The sequence below is a fragment of the Macrobrachium rosenbergii genome, chromosome 31, assembly GCF_040412425.1.
Source record: "Macrobrachium rosenbergii isolate ZJJX-2024 chromosome 31, ASM4041242v1, whole genome shotgun sequence".
NCBI classification, from domain to species: Eukaryota; Metazoa; Arthropoda; class Malacostraca; order Decapoda; family Palaemonidae; genus Macrobrachium; species Macrobrachium rosenbergii.
In genome coordinates, this window is record NC_089771.1 from 25,067,884 (window position 1) to 25,091,883 (window position 24,000).

The window sequence follows — 24,000 nt, forward strand, 5'->3', positions numbered from 1 at the left end:
AACCATCTTATTCTTACACATGTCTGCTTACAGTTTTATTGTGTTTCATATTGTTTCTTTTACCTCTTCTATCAGTTCTCTCTTCCTCTCTGCTTGAAAATCCACCTACTGACCGAAGCTTGATTTTAGTGCCACTTAAGAAACTGACAGAGAACTTACGCAGTTGACGGTAAAAGTGTATCAACTTTCGTATAATATGATGCATAAGTATCATTTTCAAAATATTTGTTGTGATGACGATTATTTTTTTAATGTCACTAATATTTCGTGGACGTCTTTATTCTTGTCAGTATTATAAGTGAAAATAGTCACAGAGTTACTGGCGGAAAACGGTTTTTAGTAGGGATTTTGTTCCGAGTAAAACGGGAACCGAGAAAGCGAATAATATTCCGTCGAACATCCTCGGGGGAGAGATAAAGATGTAAATGGAATTGGGAAACTTGTGGAACTGGTTTAGATAAACTTTTGGCCAACTTTGAGGGAAAAACCTCGAAGACAAATAGAGAGTGAGTGTTGGAGAAACAGTTGCCAGGGAAAGGTCGAATATTGACAGGGAGAGCGAGTGTGGGAGAAACTGTTAACCAAGGAAAGGTCGAATATTCACAGGGCGAGGGAGTGTGGGAGAAACAGTTAACCAAGGAAAGGTCGAATATTCACAGGGAGAGAGAGTGTGGGAGAAGCAGTTACCAAGGAAAGGTCGAATATTCACAGGGAGAGGGAGTGTGCGAGAAACAGTTACCAAGGAAAGGTCGAATATTCACAAGGACGGTGACTGTTTGAGGAACAGTTGCCAAGGAAAGGACGAATATTCACAAGGAGAGTGACTTTTGGGGGAGCAGTTAACAAGGAAAGGACGAATATTCACAAGGAGAATGACTTTTGGGGGAGCAGTTAACAAGGAAAGGACGAATATTCACAAGGAGAATGACTTTTGGGGGAGCAGTTAACAAGGAAAGGACGAATATTCACAAGGAGAGTGACTTTTGGGGGAGCAGTTAACAAGGAAAGGACGAATATTCACAAGGAGAATGACTTTTGGGGGAACAGTTGCCAAGGAAAGGACGAATATTCACAAGGAGAGTGACTTTTGGGGGAGCAGTTAACAAGGAAAGGACGAATATTCACAAGGAGAATGACTTTTGGGGGAGCAGTTAACAAGGAGAGGACGAATATTCACAGACCGGAAACATCCAAGAGTTGGCGCGCATTACCGTGAATTGATGTACAAAGGGAATTTCGACAGTTGTCAGTTCTTCGTTGGGCGAGTGGGTTCCGGTCTCAGCTAGCACTCTGCTGGCTGCGAGTTCGAATCTCCGACCGGCCAGTGAAGAATAAGAGGAATTTATTTCTGGTGATAGAAATTAATTTTTCGCTATAATGTGGTTCGGATTCCACAATAAGCTGTAGGTCCCGGTGCTAGGTAACCAACCGGTTCTTCGCCACGTAAAATAAGTCTAATCCTTAGGGCCAGCCCTAGGAGAGCTGTTAATCAGCTCAGTGGTCTGGTTAAACTAAGATATACTTTTTTTTCGACAGTTGTCGTGGCTTGTCTTTGGAATACTCGCTGGGAATGTCCCTACATTTGCCATAATGGAACTGCTACTCAACGTATAAGAGCTTAAAAATATCTTGAAATATATTTAAAACGAATGCTTATATTCCATGGCACTTACTGGGCACTCAAAGAATCTCTAAAGAATTAGTTTCCTTGAAATAGCTTAGAAATGGGTATTCAAGGAATAATCCCACAGTGCCAGGTAGCAGTTTTGAAATATCGTTTCAAAGACCTCCAACATTTTCAACAAAAGATCTGGAATGGATATTTAAGGAGATTTGCAATCGTTGCAAAAATAGACTTGCGATGGATATTTTTTTGCCTTCCAGCAATTACTAATGATAAGGAATAACTTGAAATTTCCACTTGTAAGGACTTACAGCAGCTGCTAAGAAGTGACGTTTGAAAGGATAATAAACAGAAATTTTCTAGTTACCAAAAATATTTCGGAAAAGGTATTCAAGGGAGCTTTTCAACATTAGCCAAAGAATGCTTCTGAAAATGAAGCATATAAAACAAATAAAAAATGCTCCGAAGTTTTTAAGGAGCAGTCGAGTTTTCTGTACATCATATAATCAAGGCCACCGAAAATAGATCTATCTTTCGGTGGTATCCGTGTAATGCTGTATGAGCCGTGACCCATGAAACTTTAACCACGGCCTGGTGGTGGCCTGGCCTTTATCGTTGCCAGACGCACGATTATGGCTAACTTTAACCTTAAATAAAATAAAAACGACTGATGCTAGAGGGCTGCAATTTGGTATGTTTGATGATTGAAGGATGGATGATCAACATACCAATTTACAGCCCTCTACCCTCAGAAGTTTTTAAGATCTGAGGTCGGACAGAAAAAAGTGCGGACGGACAGACAAAGCCAGCACAACAGTTCTCTTTTCAGAAAACTAAAAGGGAAACTCTAACAAATGATTGATTTATTGAAAAACTGGAATTGTAAATGGTTATAGTTATAGGATATCAATAGCATTTCATGAAGATGATGATGTAGGGTGTGAGAATGAGATATCATTGGGCCAATTAAATTAACTGTAGTGGATTGAAATTCAATAATTATGAACACCATAAGTTACTATCAACATTGCGTAGTATTGATTGTGTCATACTGATATAAATTATATAAGTATATGTGTGTTTATATGTACATGTGTTTATACGTATATATATATTATGAAGATAATTTCTACTATTGATTTAAGCTTTTGGACAAATGTCTTTTTTCATGTAAATAAACGATAAAATAATTTTTAATTGATTTGTGAGAAAATACATTTAGATTTTGAGTAATTTGAAAAAAATATATGTAAAAAATTATTTATTCTCTTCACAGTAACCCACTTCGAAATCTGCGCCACTGACATTTAGAGGAAGAAAAAGGGAAACAAACACACACACAGACACTCTTACACACTCACACACTCACTCACCCACTCACGCCCTCACTCACAGAGGTTATTGTTATTCAAGTGGTATAATTACACCCGAGGCTCTTTGGGGTCTTCAAAGGTATCGGACTGAATTTAAATGTACCTCATAAAAGGAGGAGGAGAGAGAGAGAGAGAGAGAGAGAGAGAGAGAGAGAGAGAGAGAGAGAGAGAGAGAGAGAGAGAGAGAGAGAGAGAGAGAGAGTGTATTTCATTTTGCCCTAAAAGCTCTTATTATCGACTTTCGATGCGTAAAGATTTTTTTGAACACGTTCTACTGGCAAATTATCTATTTTTTTTGTATAGATGTGAAGGCCGTTGGCACTGGCAACTTAATGGCATTATCTAGTTTAATCCTGTATAAGAGTAGAATCGACAGGTACAATATACTTGGGTGAAGTATGCACTATTAGTTTGTTAAAATAATAACAAGTGGCTATATATATATATATATATATATATATATATATATATAGAGAGAGAGAGAGAGAGAGAGAGAGAGAGAGAGAGAGAGAGAGAGAGAGAGATTTTATATATATATATATATAGATATAATATATATATATATATATATATATATATATATATATATATATATATATATATATATATATATATATATATATATATATATGTATGTATATATATATATATATATAGAGAGAGAGAGAGAGAGAGAGAGAGATTTATATATATATATATATATATATATATATATATATATATATATATATATATACTGAGATATATATATATATATATATATATATATATATATATATATATATATATATATATATATATATATATATATATATATATATATATATATATAGAGAGAGAGAGAGAGAGAGAGAGAGAGAGAGAGAGAGAGAGAGAGAGAGAGAGCTAAAATGGACAAAGAAATCTGAAATAAAGTTGGGTATTTTCTTTGCTTCCAACAGCGAGTAGCTTTCAGTAGGTGCTAACTTAGAGTTTTCATTTAGGCCTTGTGGACATATATCCAGTGCTATCCTTTTCCCTTGGGCCATTGCTTCAAGATCTGCGTCAGTGACCCTAGTCTTTGTCACGCCAGAATACATAACCAGTTTAATCAAGATACAGTGTTGATAATATGACGACGAGCTTGCAAAGAGAGATATATATAGATAGATATAGATATTTATATATATATTGTATATACCGTATGTATATATTTGTATATATATATATATATATGTATGTATATATATTTATTTACATTTCCTTTTAATATTCCCCTCGTTGGGGTCTGATGAATCTTGGTCAGCAAATTATTCTGATTAATCCTGGTCAGATATTACGGTCCATCCGGAAAGTCAGTGTAATTGTCATTTTGACCAGAAATTAAAGAGTTGTTTTCGATTAATCTTTATATATATATATATATATATATATATATATATATATATATATATATATATATATATTTTTATATATATATAATATATACAGTATATATTATATTTATATATATATATATATATATATATATATATATATATATATATATATATATTTATATATATATATATATATATATATATATATATACAGTATATATTATATTATATATATATATATATATATATATATATATATATATATATATATATATATATATATATATATATATATATATATATATATATATATCTCCATAATGAACAGGTGTATTTTATTTACTGAAAGACGGTTATTGTTAATTTTGAGTTATTTCTTATAAATATTTAACTAAGCAATTTTGGCAGTTTATTTATGGTGTATTTTATTCAATCTTGTTTTAAAAAAAGATGTAATTCATTGAAAATGTTGTTGTATGTTATTCATATAAATTGTTCTTGAGATATTTCCTTTTTTGTATTATCAACAGATAGTTTAACCAAACTTAACCTAACCACTAAGTTCACATCTGTAACATGCAAGGTCTGACTTTCCCTTGTAACCTGCTGTAAAAAAAAATACTTAATAGCGTTGAGGAGATTTTACGACAGTAATTCAACTTAGGTTTTACTGGGGCTTTCCATATCAAGGTAACTTGATAATACTGGGGAATTTCTGGGGCTTTTCTTAGTATTATTACTGGGGAAATAATAGGTTTTTCTTAATATTACTGGGAAATTACTGGGGCTTCTCTTGATATTACTGAGGCTTTTCTTAGTATTACTGGGGAATAATGGGATTGTAATAATATACTGGGAAATTACTGGGGCTTCTCTTACGATTACTGGGGCATTACTGAGGCTTTCCCTGTTAATTTTTCAATCGAGCAAATTGATTACAGCAACCGAATGCGAGTCTCCCGGGTCTTGAAAAAAAAATGCGGAGTCATGTTAACCTCATGCAAAATCTCCCCGAAGGTAGATCTTCTTAGGAGAGATTACTCGACACGCGAGCGAAGGGCGGGACCTGTCGGATCCGCCCTCAGAGCCTCCTGGACCTGCCGCAGGTGCTGTAACCCCCCCCCCTCTCTCTCTCTCTCTCTCTCTCTCTCTCTCTCTCTCTCTCTCTCTCTCTCCTGACACCAGGAATGATTGATTGAATTGCCTCCTCCTGGCTTTGGGTCTTGCCTAAAAATACTTCCCTAGCGTGTGTGGGAATGCTCTTTGGTGAGAGGGGGGGGGGGGTTGTTTGTGTGTGTGTGTGTCTGTTACGGGGTAAGATTGAGAGGGGGGGGGTTTCCGTGAGGTCAGTTAGGGTTGGGGTGGAAAGCAAAAGCCAAGGAAGCGGAGTATGTTTTGTTTTAGGGAAACAAAGACTATTCGTGGATTTGCTTTGACCTTGTGAAAGTGTTGAAAAGTGATTAGAACTGGTGAAAGTCGTAGCAAACTTTTTATCATTTTTGCCAATATGTCTTTAGTAATGTAATTTTTTTACGGTATTTTTTTATCCTACAACAACAACAACAACAATAATAGTAATAATATAATAATAATAATAATCTGATTTCTACAATGCAGAACTTTGGACCACTCCTTGTCTCTGGTGTAGTCCTTGACACCAACGCTGTTCTGTGTTGGGGATCCTTAACTCTCTCTCTCTCTCTCTCTCTCTCTCTCTCTCTCTCTCTCTCTCTCTCTCTCTCTATCCCCCCTTTTCTTTCGGGAGAAGTTTAATGAAGTTGTGCTGTTGACCCATTTGAGCAACTTTTAATTGGTTCTTAGCGAAGTTGGTGAATCTGTTTGCGCGTTGAGAGAATGTTGCGACGATTCTCGTAATTATTAGTACCCGTAGCACATTCTCTCTCTCTCTCTCTCTCTCTCTCTCTCTCTCTCTCTCTCTCTCTCTCTCTCTCTCTCTCTCTCAAAATAGGTGAACAAAATGATGGGACGTTGAAAGAGATTATTATGCCATATAATCTCTCTCTCTCTCTCTCTCTCTCTCTCTCTCTCTCTCTCTCTCTCTCTCTCTCTCTCTCTCTCAAACAGGGAAACAAAATAATGGGACGTTGAGAAGATTATGCCAGAATGACTCTCTCTCTCTCTCTCTCTCTCTCTCTCTCTCTCTCTCTCTCTCTCTCTCTCAAACAGGGAAACAAAAGGAGGGAACATTGTGAGAGAGAATGTTATGTAATATCTCTCTCTCTCTCTCTCTCTCTCTCTCTCTCTCTCTCTCTCTCTCTCTCTCTCAAAACAGGGAAACAAAAGGAGGGAACATTGTGAGAGATAATGTTATGTTATTCTCTCTCTCTCTCTCTCTCTCTCTCTCTCTCTCTCTCTCTCAAAATAAAGAAAGAAATGTAATTTGTATTTTTTTTTTGCTTTAAATGATGCACATAACATTTCTGTGCCTTCAGATATTAAACCACAAATATTCTAGTAAGAACTGATTTACTAAACCGTATGAATAATTACACACACAGTGAAGTATATGTAAGTACTTATCTTGACCAGGACCTAAACCCAATTTAGGGATGGCAGCCTTTAGAGGCTTAGAAAAGTCTATTCTCCTGATTCCTATAGTGGTCCAGAGGGTATACTAACCTCTCAATTCTTAGCATTGTGGGGGCGGGGGGGGTGAGGATGAGGTTGCGAGCTCCATACCCTTGTGAACTTCGACTGCCACCTGCTACACCAATCTGTCCACAAGGTACCTAATGCACTGGATTTTTCGAGGAACGGCCCATTGTCGTATTGTGGCATTGAACTTCCCAGCGCTGAATGACCTCATAGGTTCATTAAACTTAACTCATTCCAACCCCACTCTAAAGAAGTCTAGTCACAGTTGTCAGAGCAGAATGACCTCATAGATCTTAGCGCTTGGCCTTTGGCATAAATTCTGTTTTCCATTCCATTCTTAGTCCCAATTTTGATAAAAAATTTAACGTTTTCTTTTATATAAAATTAGACCCAATTAAAAGATGTCAAGGTCTTCAAGGGTCAGGAATATTTGTAGAAGAATTTAATGAAGTCTAAGGTTTATGAACATTGCTTTTCGCACAAACATGTACCTACACTGACGACAGAGTTAAAAGAGTAATAATGATAATTTAAAGGCAGCGGGAAATAGAGAGATTTAAGAAAGTTGGAGACAGAAAAAGAACACCTTTAAACTTACACCAGAACAGAGAGTGAGCCATACAAGTCTCTAACAATTTAAATACAGAAAAGAGAGAGAGAGAGAGAGAGAGAGAGAGATCTTCATTCGAGAAGCTTCTCTTCATTCATCTTCATATCTCCCCCCCCCCACCCCTCCTTCCCCCTTCTGCGTGAAAGGCTCTTTATTTCTTCAGGAGCAAAGGAGAGTCTCTTCAGAAATTATGGCGTAGCTTAGGCTGAAGAAGAAGAGGAGGAAGGGGAAGGATGAGAGGAGAAAAAGAGCTAGAATCCCCCTTTTTGTGTCTGAAGGGCGAAAGCTCGACGTCAGTTGGTCGTAAGATGCTCAAGTTATCTCGCTAGAAATGTCTTCTCTCTCTCTCGTCTTTCTCCTGTGGAATATTTGGCTTTAGTTATCTTTGTCTATTATAAGATGGCGAGGAATAAAAGTACCGTTTTAGTGGGGAATTCAAGTACTGTTTTAGTGAGGAATTGAGGAATCGAAGTACCGTTTTAGTGGGGAATTCAAGTATTTTAGTGAGAAACTGAGGAATCAAAGTACCAGTTTAGTGGGAATTCAGGTGTTTTAGTGAGGAATTGAGGAATCAAAGTACCGTTTTAGTGTTGAATTCAAGTACTATTTTAGTAAGGAATTTAGTAATCGAAGTACCGTTTTAGTGGGGAATTCAAGTACTATTTTAGTGAGAAACTGAGGAATCAAAGTACCATTTTAGTGAGGAATTCAAGTACTATTTTAGTGAGGAATTGAGGAATCAAAGTACCGTTTTAGTGGGGAATTCAAGTACTATTTTAGTGAGGAATTGAGGAATCAAAGTACGGTTTTAGTGGGGAATTCAAGTACTGTTTTAGTGAGGAACTGAGGAATCCAAGTACCATTTTAGTGGGGAATTCAAGTTCTTTTAGTGAGAATTTGAGGAATCAAAGTACCATTTTAGTGGGGAATTCAAGTACTGTTTTAGTGAGGAATTGAGGAATCGAAGTACCATTTTAGTGGGGAATTCAAGTACTGTTTTAGTGAGGAATAGAGGGATCAAAATACCATTTTAGTGAGGAATTGAGGAATCAAAATACCATTTTAGTGAGGAATTGAGCAATTTAAAAGTGGTATCAGTTGTGCCATCACAAGGTTTGCCCTTTTTCGTAATTTGTGAGGAAATTCGGACTTGGTTGTGTCAGTGTTACCCGTTACGTAAATCTTTAGTCGAAAGATCGACATTTATATATAGCTAGAATTTTAATTTTACATATGGGTGCTTACGGAAACAAAAAAACGAGAGAGAGAGAGAGAGAGAGAGAGAGAGAGAGAGAGAGAGAGAGAGAGAGAGAGAGAGAGAGAGAGAGAGAGCCCTATCTGAGGAGTACTTTCTTGGCTGGATCCATCCTGGATCTTAGGTCCACCATCAATCTCCAGTCAGCAAACCCAGCGTTTGTTCTCCCAAAGGCATCTAACCTACAGGTCCCAGAGGATAACCAAGAACCTCCCTCGCCCATCACATTCATTTTCCCCTCTTCCGAATATCCTCGATAAGTATCGCCTTGTTTTATCGCCTTGTTTTATCACCTTGTTTCATCTCCTCGCCCATGGGGGCAATTGGCTCGGCGCCATGACCTCAGGTCACGGCCTTGCTTAGCTCTTAATTTTTTTTTTTTTTAAGTGGAAGTTGCGTTCTGTTCTTTTCAAGAGAGAATCAGTTGCTTGCAATCGCTTCTTTTTGGTTATTTTTTTTTTCGCGTTAGGGTCAGAAAGGTTGTCGTTACAGAAGGTAAACTGTTTTCCAGACAGTGCTGTCATGTATTTTGCTCCAAACTTAATAATAATAATAATAATAATAAAAAATAATAATAATAATAATAATAATAATAATAATATAATAATAATAATGTTGTTGTAATAAAAATCCTCAGTTATATAGTAAACTATTACTAAATAAAATACATTTTACTGTATAATTGTGGATTTTTATTACACAAACTTTTTTCACGAGATTGAATTTACTTAGCAATGATAATAATAATAATAATAATAATAATAATAATAATAATAATAATAATAATAATAATAATAATAATAATGAATGTGTCCTCTACATCAGCTGCATTCAGTTTCTATGAAGCTTTTTTCGATGATTCTTGTGATTGTTCTTTCTGTCTCCTTTTGCATTCTGCCGGTAATTCTATATTTATCGTTCTTTCATAAATGGAGAAGGAAGCATTCGGTTGTAGTAATAATAATAATAATAATAATAACAACCCCACACTATAAAAACCGCTCTGTCGAATAATATGACTGTGATAGACAAAAAAAAAAAAATAATAATTTCTTGTTCCACACTTCGTTTTATGGATTGCCTACTAACATGTCTTTACGGCTTTGTTGCAAGACGCAGTATCTGTTGCTAAAGCAAATTAGTCGAAAGGATTGTTGCTTTCACCATATTTGTGACTTCTTCACCACTGGCACCCAAATCGCCTTCCGGCATTAATAACGTCTCGCCAAATACGTCTTTATCACTCCATTCTCTTTCCCTTCAGTTTCTTTATCATCCCTTTGTCACCATCAGTCTCTCTGTCCCTTTGTCCTTATCCCTGTTTCCCTTTATCTCCTCCTCCATCTTTCTTATTATCCCTGTTTCCCTTTATCTTCTTCTTTCTCCTTATCCCTATTTCCCTTTATAGTCCTTCCTCATTCTCCTTATCCCTATTCCCCTTTATCTCTCCTTCCTCTTTCTCATTATCCCTGTTTCCCTTTATCATCTCCTTCCTCTTTCTCCTTATCCCTATTCCACTTTAGCTCCTCTCCTCCTTTCATTCCTCTTCCGGTCCTCTTTGCCCTGAGGTGTCCGCCAATGAGGACCAATTTTACGACCGTTTTCGCCATATCTGTTAATTATTCTAAGCGTAAAGAAAGGCGTAAAATGACAAAATGAAACTCGGAAGTCATTTTACAAGCAGGGGAATTGCGTAATTGGCGTATGTATAAAACAGGTGTCTCACAGGTAACCTCTCTTAATTACGCATACCAGGCTTTATAGACGCAGCCACCTAACGCTGTCGAATTGAATAACCGTAGCAGCGGACTCTGTAAGACCTTCGTTCGTTCATTGAAGCAGTTACAGACCCCACACTGCTTTATAGCACGAGGGATTTTGTGATAGGGCGTAAAATAAGGGGTATCGATTTTACCTGTTACCTAATTGTCGTTATTGCAGGTGCTTATAAAGGTATGTCATATTTGAGTGAGTGTGTCAGCTTACGTGATGCGATTATTTTGTTGGCCAAGAGTGGGGTTGCTAAAGGTAATTGTCTTGATTTAATGTTTTTTTTTAAGGTAAAGGGAATCATTAATTATTATTTAATGTTTTTTAATGTAAAAGGAATCATTTATTATTATTTAATGTTTTTTTAAGGTAAAGGGAATCATTAATTATTACTTTGTTTTTGTTAGGTAAAGGGAATCATTAATTATTATTTAATTTTTTTTAAGGTAAAGGGAATCATTAATTATTATTTAATGTGTCTTTGAGGTAAAGGAAATCATTAATTATTTAATGCTTTTTAAGGTAAAGGGAATCATTAATTATTTAACGTTTTTTAAGGTAAAGGGAATCATTAATTATTATTTAATGTTTTTAAAGGTTAAGGGAATCATTAATTATTATTTGATGTTTTCAAGGTAAAAGGAATCATTATTATTTAATGTTTTTAAAAGTAAAAGGGATCATTAATTATTATTTAATGTTTTTAAGGTAAAGGGAATCATTAATTAATATTTAATGTTTTTTAAGGTAAAGGGAATCATTAATTATTATTTAATGTTTTTTAAGGTAAAGGGAATCATTAATTATTATTTAATGTTTTTTAAGGTAAAAGGAATCATTAACTATTATTTAACGTTTTTTTAAGGTAAAGGGAATCATTAATTATTATTTAATGTTTTTTTTTAAGGTAAAGGGAATCATTAATTATTATTTAATGTTTTTTAAGGTAAAAGGAATCATTAACTATTATTTAACGTTTTTTTAAGGTAAAGGGAATCATTAATTATTATTTAATGTTTTTTAAGGTAAAGGGAATCATTAATTATTCCTTAACGTTTTTCAAGGTAGAGGGAATCATTAATTATTATTTAATGTTTTTTTTTAAGGTAAAGGGAATCATTATTTATTATTTAATGTTTTTTAAGGTAAAGGAAACCATTAATTATTATTTAATGTTTTTTAAGGCAAAGAGAATCATTAATTATTATTTAATGTTTTTAAGGTAAAGGGAATCTTGAATTTTTTTAAGGTAAAGGGAATCATTAATTATTATTTAATGTTGTTTTAAGGTAAAGGGGTTCTTTAATCATTATTTAATGTTTTTTAAGGTAAAAGGAATCATTAATTATTATTTAATGTAATTTAAGGTAAAGGGAATCATTAATTATTTATGTATTTATAAGCCTTTTCGCTGACTCCTCCAGGGCCCAGAGCCGTTGTCGGCATAAGGCCAGCTTAATTGTCCTCATTTGATGTTTTTTAAGGTATAAGTAATTATATACCCACTTATAAAGCTTTTCACGGGCGCCTCCAGGGACCAGAGCCGTTGCTGGCATAAGACCAGCTTAGTCTGAACATCATTATTATTTTTTTTTATATCCTATGAGGATTAAGCATTTTATTTTGAATTGTTAAAAAGGTATAGTTTGAGTTTTAAGATTTCACTTACCCAAAGTTGGTTACTTTAAATATTTTCTTTATACAGACAGCATTTCAACTTAATTGTTTTAATTAATTTTCTGGTATGAGTGAAATTCACTCTTCTACACGACGCCAGTTTCTGTAAATTTAAACATCACTCAATCCATCACTAATGAAAGGAAAATGATTAAGTGTAAAAGAAAATAAATTAGAGCAGGTCCATTTACTTTATTTCGTGATCATTTACCACTTGCCACTTATTTTGTAGTTGTCAGGTGGTATTGTTGTTTCTCTTAAAACTAGAATTCTAAAATGATAGTGTTATTCTAAGCAATAGATGGCGTGGATATCTTTTGCAAAACATCTTACCAATAGATGGCGCTGGTTGTGGATGTCATTCAGGAATCCTTGGTTTAGGTTGTTTACCTGGGTTTATGTATAAACTCATAAGCCACTACCTTAGGAACTACACAACCTTTCACATGGTAAGAAATTATCTTTTATACTATTTATACTATTAAAGCAAGTGTTTGCTATTACTCATTATACTAGTGTTATTTACTGCTGTGCTATTATAATTGTTGCCTTTTAAGATGTTATTATGGTGTTACTCATATTTTGCAGACACCTAATCTGCGGCAATGATTGACATATGATACCTAATCTGCGGCAATGATTGACATATGATACCTAATCTGCGGCAATGATTGACATATGATACCTAATCTGCGGCAGTGATTGACCTATGATACCTAATCTATGGCAGTGAACTGGCCTATGAGACAAACTACAATAGCGACCCAGGCTATGGCTATGTTTGGTGTGGCAGGACCGTGCATGGGGCATGTGACTACCAGCCTGGATTTTTTTCTGATGCACTGAAGACTTTGTTAATAGACACGAATCCGGTTCTTCCTCTTGTGTCAACGTAGCCATAATCAAGAGTTGCATTGCTGATTGGTGTACTAAAACAACCATTATCGCTGATATGGAACCATGTTACCTATTTTCAATCCTTGTTATTATGCACATGATTAGCCATCTTGGTCATCCATTGTATTTTGTTATTTTCACTTAATTTTCAGTTTCTATATGTAAATATTTAAATTCATTTAAGCTCATTCTTCTTAGTATTTGTCAATTAATGTTAATAAATTTATTTTTGTAATCATCTTATTATTTTCTAGTAATTAGGTGTAGGTACCAAGCGCCTATTACCTTCCATCTTAATTTACCATCAAAAGCTTGACAAGTGGCGCAGTGAGTAGGATGTTATTGTAAAATTACTAGAATATTATGTAACTTAAGTATGTGTTATACCTTTTGCAGTTACCAACTTCAATTTGGATTGTACTACCTGTGAAAGTTGATGAGTTTACAAGGTTTGTGGCTTTGTCTTGAAATGGTTGCTGGATTTCAAGGTAAGGTTCGTTTGTGCTTTGTCATTTAGATTGTCATGTGAAAGTGCTTCGTGGTGAAGTGGATTAACAACTCGTTGTGGTGCAATATCTTATTGTTTTGAGTTTTGAGTAGTCTTGGTGAAGTGCTAGGAAAAGGTCGAGGTCAGGAAGTGAATTAGAAACTGTATCGTTACCCTATTAATTTTAGCTGAGCCAATTTTGATGATTGTAGGGTTAGTTAGGGGTAAAGTTGGTTTAATGTTCCGTTTCGTTCTGATTGTTTACTCTTCCTTGAAAATTCCTATTGTTTATTCATTTTCCTTATGCTAGTTATTTGCATGGAAATTTGTGTCATTGAAGGAATTATGCCCATAATAGACACTGGTAATCGCTGATTATACTAGGTGGTTAGTTGAATTCAGGATTAGCCATAATTTTTGAATTCGTATTGTTGTATTTATTGTTTGTATACTTATCTATTATCATGAGTGTCAATGAGTTGATGGATAAGGCTATTAAGCTTGGTATGAGTGCTACTGAGGCTGAAGAATTTATTGCTAAGCAACAAGCTAGGGAAGATAGATTAATGGAGAGACAGGAGAGAAGATTGCAGATGGAGTTAGCAGAGAAGGAGAAGGAAATGGAGAGACAGGAGAAAAGATTGCAGATAGAGTTAGCAGAGAAGGATAAGGAAAGGGTCTTTAAATTAGAATGTCTTAAAAAGGAGCAAGAGGAAAAGGAGGAAATCAGGAAACATGAGCTCGCTAAGGCAGCATTAAGAAGTAGTGGTGCATCCAGTGGTATAAGTGGTGATATAAAAACTTTACCCAAAATTCCCCTTTTGATGAAAAAATAGATGAAATTGATGTTTACATGGACAGATTTGAGAAGTTAGCTGTATTTCATCAGTGGGATTCGGCAGACTATGGTATACTATTAGGTACATTATTAAGAGGACGCGCTTTGAAGGTTTATTGTGGACTTGACCCTGCTATTGCAAGTAACTATGATGAGCTAAAGTTAGCGTTATTGAAGGCGTTTCAGGTTAATCCTCAGGTTTATCGAAAGAAATTTCGAGAGGGCTATATTGAGTCAAATGAAAGTTTTGTGCAGTATTCGCATAGGTTAAGACAGAATTTTGATAAGTGGTTACAATTAGTAAATGTAAATAAGTCATATGAGGATGTTTGCGATTTTATGGTTATGGATCAATTATTGGCTAATTGTTCTAAGGATTTGAGAACATTTCTTTTAGAAAGAGTATGTAAGAGTTCACATGAGATGGCATTGGCCGCTGATAGGTATTTGATAGCTCATGGAGTTAGTAAATGTAGAAATGCCAAATTTAGGAGTTCTGATAAATGTTCCAAGTTAGGAAATCAGAATAAATCTGATAAAGTGACTGATTCCCTTTAAAACAGTTCGATGTCACCTGTGTAAAGAAACAGGGCATATTAAGCCAAACTGTCCTAATAACCCGGTTAATTTTGCCCAATCTAAATCTTCTGATAAAAAGGTTCCTAAGATAAGTATTGCTCTTGCTTGTGAAGAGAGACCCAAGAATGCAATTGTAGATAAGAATGGAATTGTTTTTGGCAAATCTGTAGAGGTTCTATTTGATACAGGTTGCAATACGGTAGTTATAAGTGAGACTTTGGTTCCAAAACGCTATCTCAGTAAGGTTAAAATTGTTAAAGTGTATAATTTCGTTGGTGTCCCAATACATTTATCACAAATTAAATGTTTCATTAAAAGTAAATTCTTTTCTGGTAGAGTAGATGCTATAATTGCCCCAATTAAATGCGCTGAGGTCATTGTTGGATTGATTCCTGGTTTAAAGCATCACATGAAAGAAGGAATAGAATTGTTGGATAAAGTGCCAGAGCCAAGTAATGTAAATGAGTTTAATGTTAATGTGATTACGAGAGGACAGAATCTTAAATCTACCACTTTAAAACCATTATCTGATGTCCTGACAGAAGTTAAAGTAGATCCTATAGACTTTAATAATCAACAGTGGACATGTGATTCTCTGAAAACAATTAGGAAAAACTTGAAAGATGAGGATGAAATAGTTTGTAGAGGTAGAACTATTAAATACATAGCAATTAACAATGTAATTTATCGTAAGTGCATTAAAAGTACAAATCAGTTAGATGTGGGTGAGATGCAAATTATTGTTCCACTTAAGTATAGAGAGATAGTTATGCAACTTGCTCATGAATCTCTTATCTCCGGTCATTTTTCCTCTAGGAAAACTATTAACAAGGTGTTAAGTAAGTTCTATTGGCCCAGAGCTGGTGCCGAGATTGATAGATATTGTAAATCTTGTCACAGATGTCAAAAATTTGGGAAAAGGGTTAAGAAAGTACCTTTGTGTAATATGCCTATTGTTTCTGAACCATTCAGTAGAATAGCTATTGATATCGTAGGTCCGATCGTTCCAGCTTCTAGTCGTGGTTACAGGTATATTCTTACAGTAATTGATTTAGCTACCCGTTACCCTGAAGCTGTACCACTTAAAAAATATTGATACCATTACTGTAGCTGAAAGCTTGGTGAAATATTTTGTAGGGTGGAGTGTACCTAAAGAAATTTTTAAGTGACAGAGGAACCCAATTTAAGTCAGATCTCATGGCAGAAATTCAGGTTATTATCCATAAAGTCTTTGTTCACGAGTCCGTATCACGCCGCATGTAATGGAACTGTAGAGCGTATGAATGGAGTACTCAAGAATATGTTGAAGAAGGTTTGTTGCGATCAACCAAAGGAATGGGACAGGTATATTCCTGTAGTTCTTTTTGCCTACCGTGAAATTCCAAATGATACTCTCAAGTTTAGTCCTTTTGAACTTTTATATGGTCGTAATGTCCGTGGTCCGTTAGCAATCCTTCATGAATTAATTGCTGATAAAGCACAAATGATGAAGTTAAAACTTCTTATCAATATGTTTTAGACCTGCGTGCTAGATTGCAAGACATGGCTAAGATGGCAGTTAGCAATTCTGAGATCAGTTCACGTAAGTACAAAGGAGTATTTTGATCGTAAGTCAAAGCCTAGGAAGTTTGTCGAAGGGGATGAAGTTCTAATAATGTTACCAAGTAACACTAACAAATTTTTAATGCAGTGGAAAGGACCTTATATAGTTAACAGTTGTCATAATAATGGAGTTGACTATTTTGTTAAGGTTAGAAACATCTTAAGCTGTATCATGCTAATATGCTCAAAAAGTACCATAGGAGAAAATCTGTAAATGTTGTGCAAAAATCCGTAGAAATGGTTAAAACTTCAAATGGTTTGTTTTCTGACGTAAATTTTGATCTTGTTAATGTTGGAGAACCTGTTTCAGATCTTTGTGACATTGAGTATTTGGAGGTTGATAAAACTGATTATCAAATAAGCCCTGAACTCAAAAATAATCAATTTGCTGAACTTGTTAAATTATTAAGCGAATTTCCTGATGTAATAAATGATAAACCGGGTGTTGCCAAATATCTAGAGCACAATATTCAGTTAACATCTGAAGTTCCAGTTCGTGCTAAACCCTACCCAGTTCCAGTTAACTTGACAGCTGAATTTAACAAACAAGTTGATCAGATGTTGGCATTAGATATAATTGAACCATCAATCTCTCCGTATTGTTCTCCAGTTGTGTTTGTAAAGAAACAAGATGAGTCTAAGATTATGTATAGACTTTCGAAACCTTAATGAATTGACTGTATTTGATGCTGAACCCATGCCACGTATGAGTCTTTGCATGAACTTTCTAATAAGGTCTATTTTACAGAGCTTGATTTATGTAAAGGGATATTGGCAGATACCATTGACTTCGGAAAGCAAAAAATACGGCATTCGCAACAAAATATGGTTTGATGCAATTCAAGAAGATGCCCTTTGGACTTAGCACGGCTAGTTCTACTTTTGTAAGACTTATGAGGAAATTTTTTCTGGTTTGGAAAATACCACTTGTTATTTTGACAATATTCTTGTTTATAGTAATAACTGGTCGGATCATTTGATTCATTTACGTAATGTTCTATTAAGATTAAGAGAGCATGGTTTAACTGTTGGGCCTAAGAAATGTTTCTTTGCTTATAAGCAAATTAAGTATTTAGGTTACTCCCTTGGGAATAATTCTTTAACACCTCTTGATGAAAGGATTACAGCTATCGTAAATCTCCCTCTTCCAGAAACTAAGAAACAACTTAGATCTTTCCTTGGAGATGTTGGTTTTTACAATGTTTATTCAAAATTTTTCCATTTTTATCCGCACCTTAAGTAGTATGCTTAAAAAGGAAGTTGTAATACTCTAAGTTGGAGTGAGGAACAGATAAGGAGTTTTAATAACTTAAAAGCCTCTTTGACAAAATCGCCTATTTTGTTGTTGCCAGATCTAAATAAAACTTTCTATCTTAGAACCGATGCATCCATGGACGGAGTAGGTGCAGTTCTTTTGCAGGAAAGTAATAAGATACTAATGCCGGTATCATATGCAGGAAAGAATCTCTCTTTTTTTTTTAGCTTAGTCTTAACATCATATCTCCTTTTCATTTTCTCATGACTTATTTTCAGATTTTCTGGAAGAGAATTTTTCTAGTGTCTCTTAACCTTTCCTGCCCTTCACATATTCTCCCTGGATTTCTCCTTACTTTCTTTCCAGTCTCTGCAAGAATAAGAATGATCGTGGTTAACGGATGACCACAAATCAGTCTTCAACATCTTATACTTCTTTGATTGAGTATATCCAAGGGATCTGATAACATCTGTTCAGACCAGCATCCCATTGTATATAGTGGTTCATTACAATACTTAGTTAAGATTCTAGTTTTTCTTGGTCTGGGGTTTGTCAGGTATTGTTGTTTCTCTTAAACTAGCAATTGAAAATGATAGTGTTATTCTAACAATAGATGGCGTGGATATCAGAAACATCTTACAATAGATGGCGCTGTTTGTTCCTGTCATTCACTTTCCTTGGTTTAGGTTATTCAAACGTGGAGAAAATTGTATAAACTCTCAGCAATTACCTTGCACTTACAACCTCTCCCTCTAAGAAATTATTTTTACCCAGACCACTGAGCTTTAAGAGCGAAGGGCTGGCTCGAACCATTAGACTTAGTTTTATTGACTAAGCTGTGCTATTATAATTGTTGCCTTTTTAAGATGTTATTATGGAATCTTACTATATTTTGCAGAGAAATAAATTGCGGCACCAGAAATAAATACTTAATCTTCATCAATGATTGACATATGATACCTAATCTGCGGCAATGAGTGACATATGATCCAATCTGCGGCAGTGATTGACCTATGATACCCAACGAAGAGCAGGGAACTCCTGAGACAAAACTACAATAGGGTTGTAGGGGTGCTTTTGAATGGTTTTCCAGCTATCTGGCATAAGTGTGACACAGCCTGCAAATCGATGCACTGAAGACCTTGTTAAGTCCAGGACACGAATCCGGTTCTTCCTCTTGTGTCAACGTAGCCATAATCAAGAGTTGCATTGTCCTGATTCATGTACTAAAACAACCATTATCGCTCATATGGATCAATGGTTACCTGGAATCAAAATCCTTGTTATTATTCACATGATTAGCCATCTTGGTCATCCATTGATGGTATCCTCATTAAATCCTTCTCTAGTATAATAAATATTTAAGTTCATTGCATCTCTTTCTTCTTAGTATTTGTCAATTAATGTTAGATAAATTTATTTTGTAATCCATCTCTGCAGTTATTTTCTAGTCTTATCACTTGACCAACTTCAAGAGCTGATTACTCTCCATCTTAATTTACCATCAAAAAATTTGACAGTAGTTATGATAACAACGTTAGTTAGCGTAAAAAAATTAGGTCCTTCTTTGGTAATTTGAAATTATGAGGGAAATTCACCTCCCGGAAAGGTTCTCAGGAAAGATCCGTTACACATTGATATTTTGCAGGTGTTATTTTCCTTGATGCAAGGAGATGATGTATCTTTTCATTATCGAAGGAAGATTGCGCCAGCATTTCAAATATATATATATACATATATATATATATATATATATATATATACAGATATATATATATATATATATATATATATATATATATATATATATATATATATTATATATATATATATATATATATATATATATATATATATATATATATATATACATATATGGTTATACTATATATGGTAAATATATTAGTGTTTCATGTTTTGTATGCAAAGCTAGCCCAGATATTTTCAGTAATGACACTACTGCCTAGCGACGAGTACATGTTTTCCATTTTTTGTTTAAAGACTCGATTTGTACACTTATTTAAGTTTAAATATGCCTATACAGACTGTTATTAAGAGTATTGCACACTTGTTGACACTTTTACTCGTATAAGTAAACAAACTGGTTTGGTCTGCTGTTGACACTTTTATAAGTGTCGCTAGTGCTAATCTTCCACATTAGCACGAAAATCACATCTATGGCAACTTGAAATAAGACCTAGTGATCGCGTCAGTATCCCGGCTGAGGGTAAAAAGTTTAAAAAAGAGAGAGAGAGAGAGAGAGAGATGAGAGAGAGAGAGAGAGAGAGAGCTTAAAGGCATTGTTGGCGATTTGACATTATCCTTCTTGTTGCCATGGTATAACACTCAAAGGCTGCTGGCGGCCGTTTTCTTATCCCCCCCTCCCCTAAAATACATGCTTATCCCTTAACCTCCCTACCAGGCTAAGACTACTAACCCCTGGGTTCCCAGGTAACCTGCAGTTCCCCCTTGTGTACACAGTGGCATTTTACTTTGTCAGCATCAAGAAAGTTATTGGTCATTTGTTCACTCAAAGAACTGTGTCAATACAATTCATGGTTTGAATTTGTAGGCCATCAGTTTACACAATTAAATCGAGTTGTGTCTCTCTAATCTTCTCTCCTCCTGATCTCCCTCTCATACACACTAAATACACACACAATGCAATAATGAGAACACTCTTAACAAGACTGACCATTGAACCGTTAGTATTGTACATCTGTTTGGGGATATTTTTTCAAACTGATTTCTTTTCCTCTCTCTCTCTCTCTCTCTTTCTAATTTCTCTCTCTCTCTCTCTCTCTCTTCACCTTGAAGTGAGTTAGACAGTGTTACATTGTAAATCTCTTTTTTGTATCTTCTTTCTCTGCCCCTTTCTCTTTCTCCTCTCTTGCTCTTCCTCTCCTCTTTTGCTCTTTCTTCCTGCGAAGTGAGCCGTCAATTATTGTAGATCTGTCTGGGAAATTTTTTTTGTGTAATAAGTTTTTCTCTCTTCTTTCCCTAAAGACTTCGTTTTCTTTCCTGTAATTTTTTGTTGTTTCGTTACATCTTGTTAAAGTGATATAAGCTTAATTTTCCCTTTTTTTATGTCAACTGGAGAAGTGTAAAACTCCTGTGTGTTTATATGTTACAAGGGCCTCAAAATTTTGTGCTCAGATCACACCAACAGCATATGATATTCAAATTAATTTAGGTGTTTCTCTTTTTAGATAAATTCTGCAGATCAACAGGAATTATGACTTATTGCAAATCCATTGTAAACATCTTTGTTAAGTGTGAGTTGGAAGAAGGGAATTGGGTATAAGCCTAAGTTGGTATAAAGTGAGTTGTGTCTCAGTTGCAAATGTATTATAGGGAATTTTACCTTTTTTTTATTATATAATATATGTAAATTTAAGTCGCATTTTGATTGCCATCTTCTGTTGTAATTTTTAACTGTTCCTGTAATGCAGTACGATATTTATACATCTGAAAGCTGTACCCTTTTGTGGGACCCCTCCAGAAGGGAAAAGGGTTCACACACGATATATACAAATAGTATATATATATATATATATATATATATATATATATATATATATATATATATATATATATATATATATATATATATATATATATATATATTATTATATATTAAAATTGCTTGTTTGCTGGAACTATGAGCTTTTCCCATATATCGTTTTTAGACACAGGTGAGCACTTGGCTATGTGTATGCCTTTATGGCGCACTGGAGGTCCATTGCAGCATACCTTCATCAACCTCTGCAGTAGTAGTTCCTTCCCTTTTACTTTCAATCCAAAGAGCTTCTCTTTGTCACCTTTTACGTAAAGAACTTACGCTCGTAATATTAGTTTAGTTACCTTTAAATATTCAGCGTCGCTTCCGTTTTCTTTCGCTAACGAGAACGCGTGATTAGCATTTGATATAAACTTGATAACGCATTCTTTTGTTGGATTTAGATATCGGTATTTTGTTAAAATAGGACTGACGGTTCATGAGAAATGGGTATAACGGGATTATTATCGGTGTTATTTGCTAAATCATTACTTTCCATTTAACCTGAAATGCAATTGAGCGTAATAGAAGGATTTAAAAACACATCTGAATTGGATTCAAGTCGGTGTGACTTACATTGCAACAAAGACGGGTTATTTGAAAATTGAAACTGTAGAAAACTTTCATTTAAAGTTAAACCTATACGTCTCAGCAAGGGATGTAGGTAATTGGATGAGATTTTAGTAAGGCTGAATAGAGGTTTTCGAAATGAGATAAAATCTTATTTTAAAATAACTTTAAAATAATAACAATTATTAATGCTGTAGCAGAAAATGAAATGGCTATTTGATTTCCCCTGATTGCGAGGCTTCATTGTACGGGTAGGTTTTTCGAAGTAATGGAATAAAATTTTGATTAATGATAACAGTTATTAATGATGTAGCAGAAAATGAAAAATGTATTTAAAGAAAAGATATACATGAATATTCGTAGTAAATAAGTTTCCTGAGGTAAAACATAATTGATTAACTACAAAGGCATTTAGGCAAAAATGTCAATAATAAATCTTTGACTGACAGTCTTTACAATAAAATCGTACGTAATTGTAATGTTCAAGAATCTTTCGTTAATATTTCGCGACAGTAATTTTACGATGCTATTGTTAGTCCGAACACATGTCTTATCGAGTACAATTTAATTTGCATAAAGTAGCTTTGCAAATTTCACATTTTCTCTCTGCCTTTCCATGATTTAAAAAAATTTTTAATCATGTCATTTGCATACCTTAATATTAATCCAGGGAGCTTAAAGTACCCTGACACTACAGCTTAATTGTTGTGCATTTATTTATAGGATTTTTAATTTTTACTTTGCTGCACTTCTTTCTATTTGATCCTTGGGATTGCGGGCACACATTTTGAATTGCCTAAATTATGCAAAATCATTAATGGTTTGCTTGTTTGAGTTTTTGTTTTACTGTTGAGAGAACGGGTAAAATATTTTCGTTTTTATATCTGAGAAGGAATCTCATTCATCTTTTTGTGTGTTTGTCTTTGGAAAACTATTAATATATTTTATCAGTATACTGCAGGAATGTATTTCTCTCTCTCTCTCTCTCTCTCTCTCTCTCTCTCTCTCTTATACAGGTCTCTGAGGAGTTCTTCACATATACAGGTACCAGAGAAGTTATATTACTTGACATATATATATATATATATATATATATATATATATATATATATATATATATATATATATATATATATATATATATATATATATATATATATATAGACAAACCAATATATATATATATATTAAAATGTAAAGTGTATCTGAGATTAGAGGAGAAACACAGGCAGACTTAATCAAATTAGCAATATTAAACCCATAGTTTCCTTACAAAAGAAGGTGGGGAGAATAACGCAGAAACATATTAAATGTTTAGAAAGGAAAGAAAAGACAGGTAGGTTGATGAAAAGGAAGAGGCAAAAGTTAGAATGATATTGGATGATATGTAATTATGACCAAAATTAAATTTAGTTAAAAGTTTGATTTATAAATTGAGGATTTGTGTTATGACCAAAATTAAATATTGGAGCAATATAAAATTATGAAGAAAATGAAAATGAGCAAAAAGTAAAGTTTGAAATGCAGTAGTAGAATTGAAGTTTAGGGGGAATGAATAATAAAGCTTATTTATAATAAACGTACTTGTTAATATTAGAGTATGTTAAATTTAAAACAGAGAGATTTGAAGTAATTGAATGTTCATACTTCATTGTTTGTTCTAGTATCTCTCATTATACTCTCTCTCTCTCTCTCTCTCTCTCTCTCTCTCTCTCTCATATTATTCATTATTATATACATTATTATTATTATTATTATTATTATTATTATTATTATTATTATTATTCTTATTCAGAACAGGAACTCGATTCTTATATAAAAAGCCCAATGGCGCCATTGACTTGATATTCATATATACATACATACAGACACCAACATATACATACACATAAACACACGGTAGGTGCCACTGTATATATACACTTACGAT

The 24,000-nt window shown here is 34.2% G+C and overlaps 1 protein-coding gene and 1 long non-coding RNA gene across 21 annotated transcripts in view; both read left to right on the forward strand.

Moving 5' to 3' along the window:
* Positions 1-24,000, forward strand: part of Ttc7 (tetratricopeptide repeat domain 7) — a 196,376-nt gene that overhangs the window by 91,610 nt on the left and 80,766 nt on the right. The gene's annotated exons all lie outside the window — the stretch shown is intronic.
* On the forward strand, positions 12,639-13,115 carry LOC136855262 (uncharacterized). The gene is made up of 2 exons (XR_010857971.1): positions 12,639-12,732; positions 12,872-13,115. It is a non-coding gene; the product is annotated as an uncharacterized lncRNA (long non-coding RNA).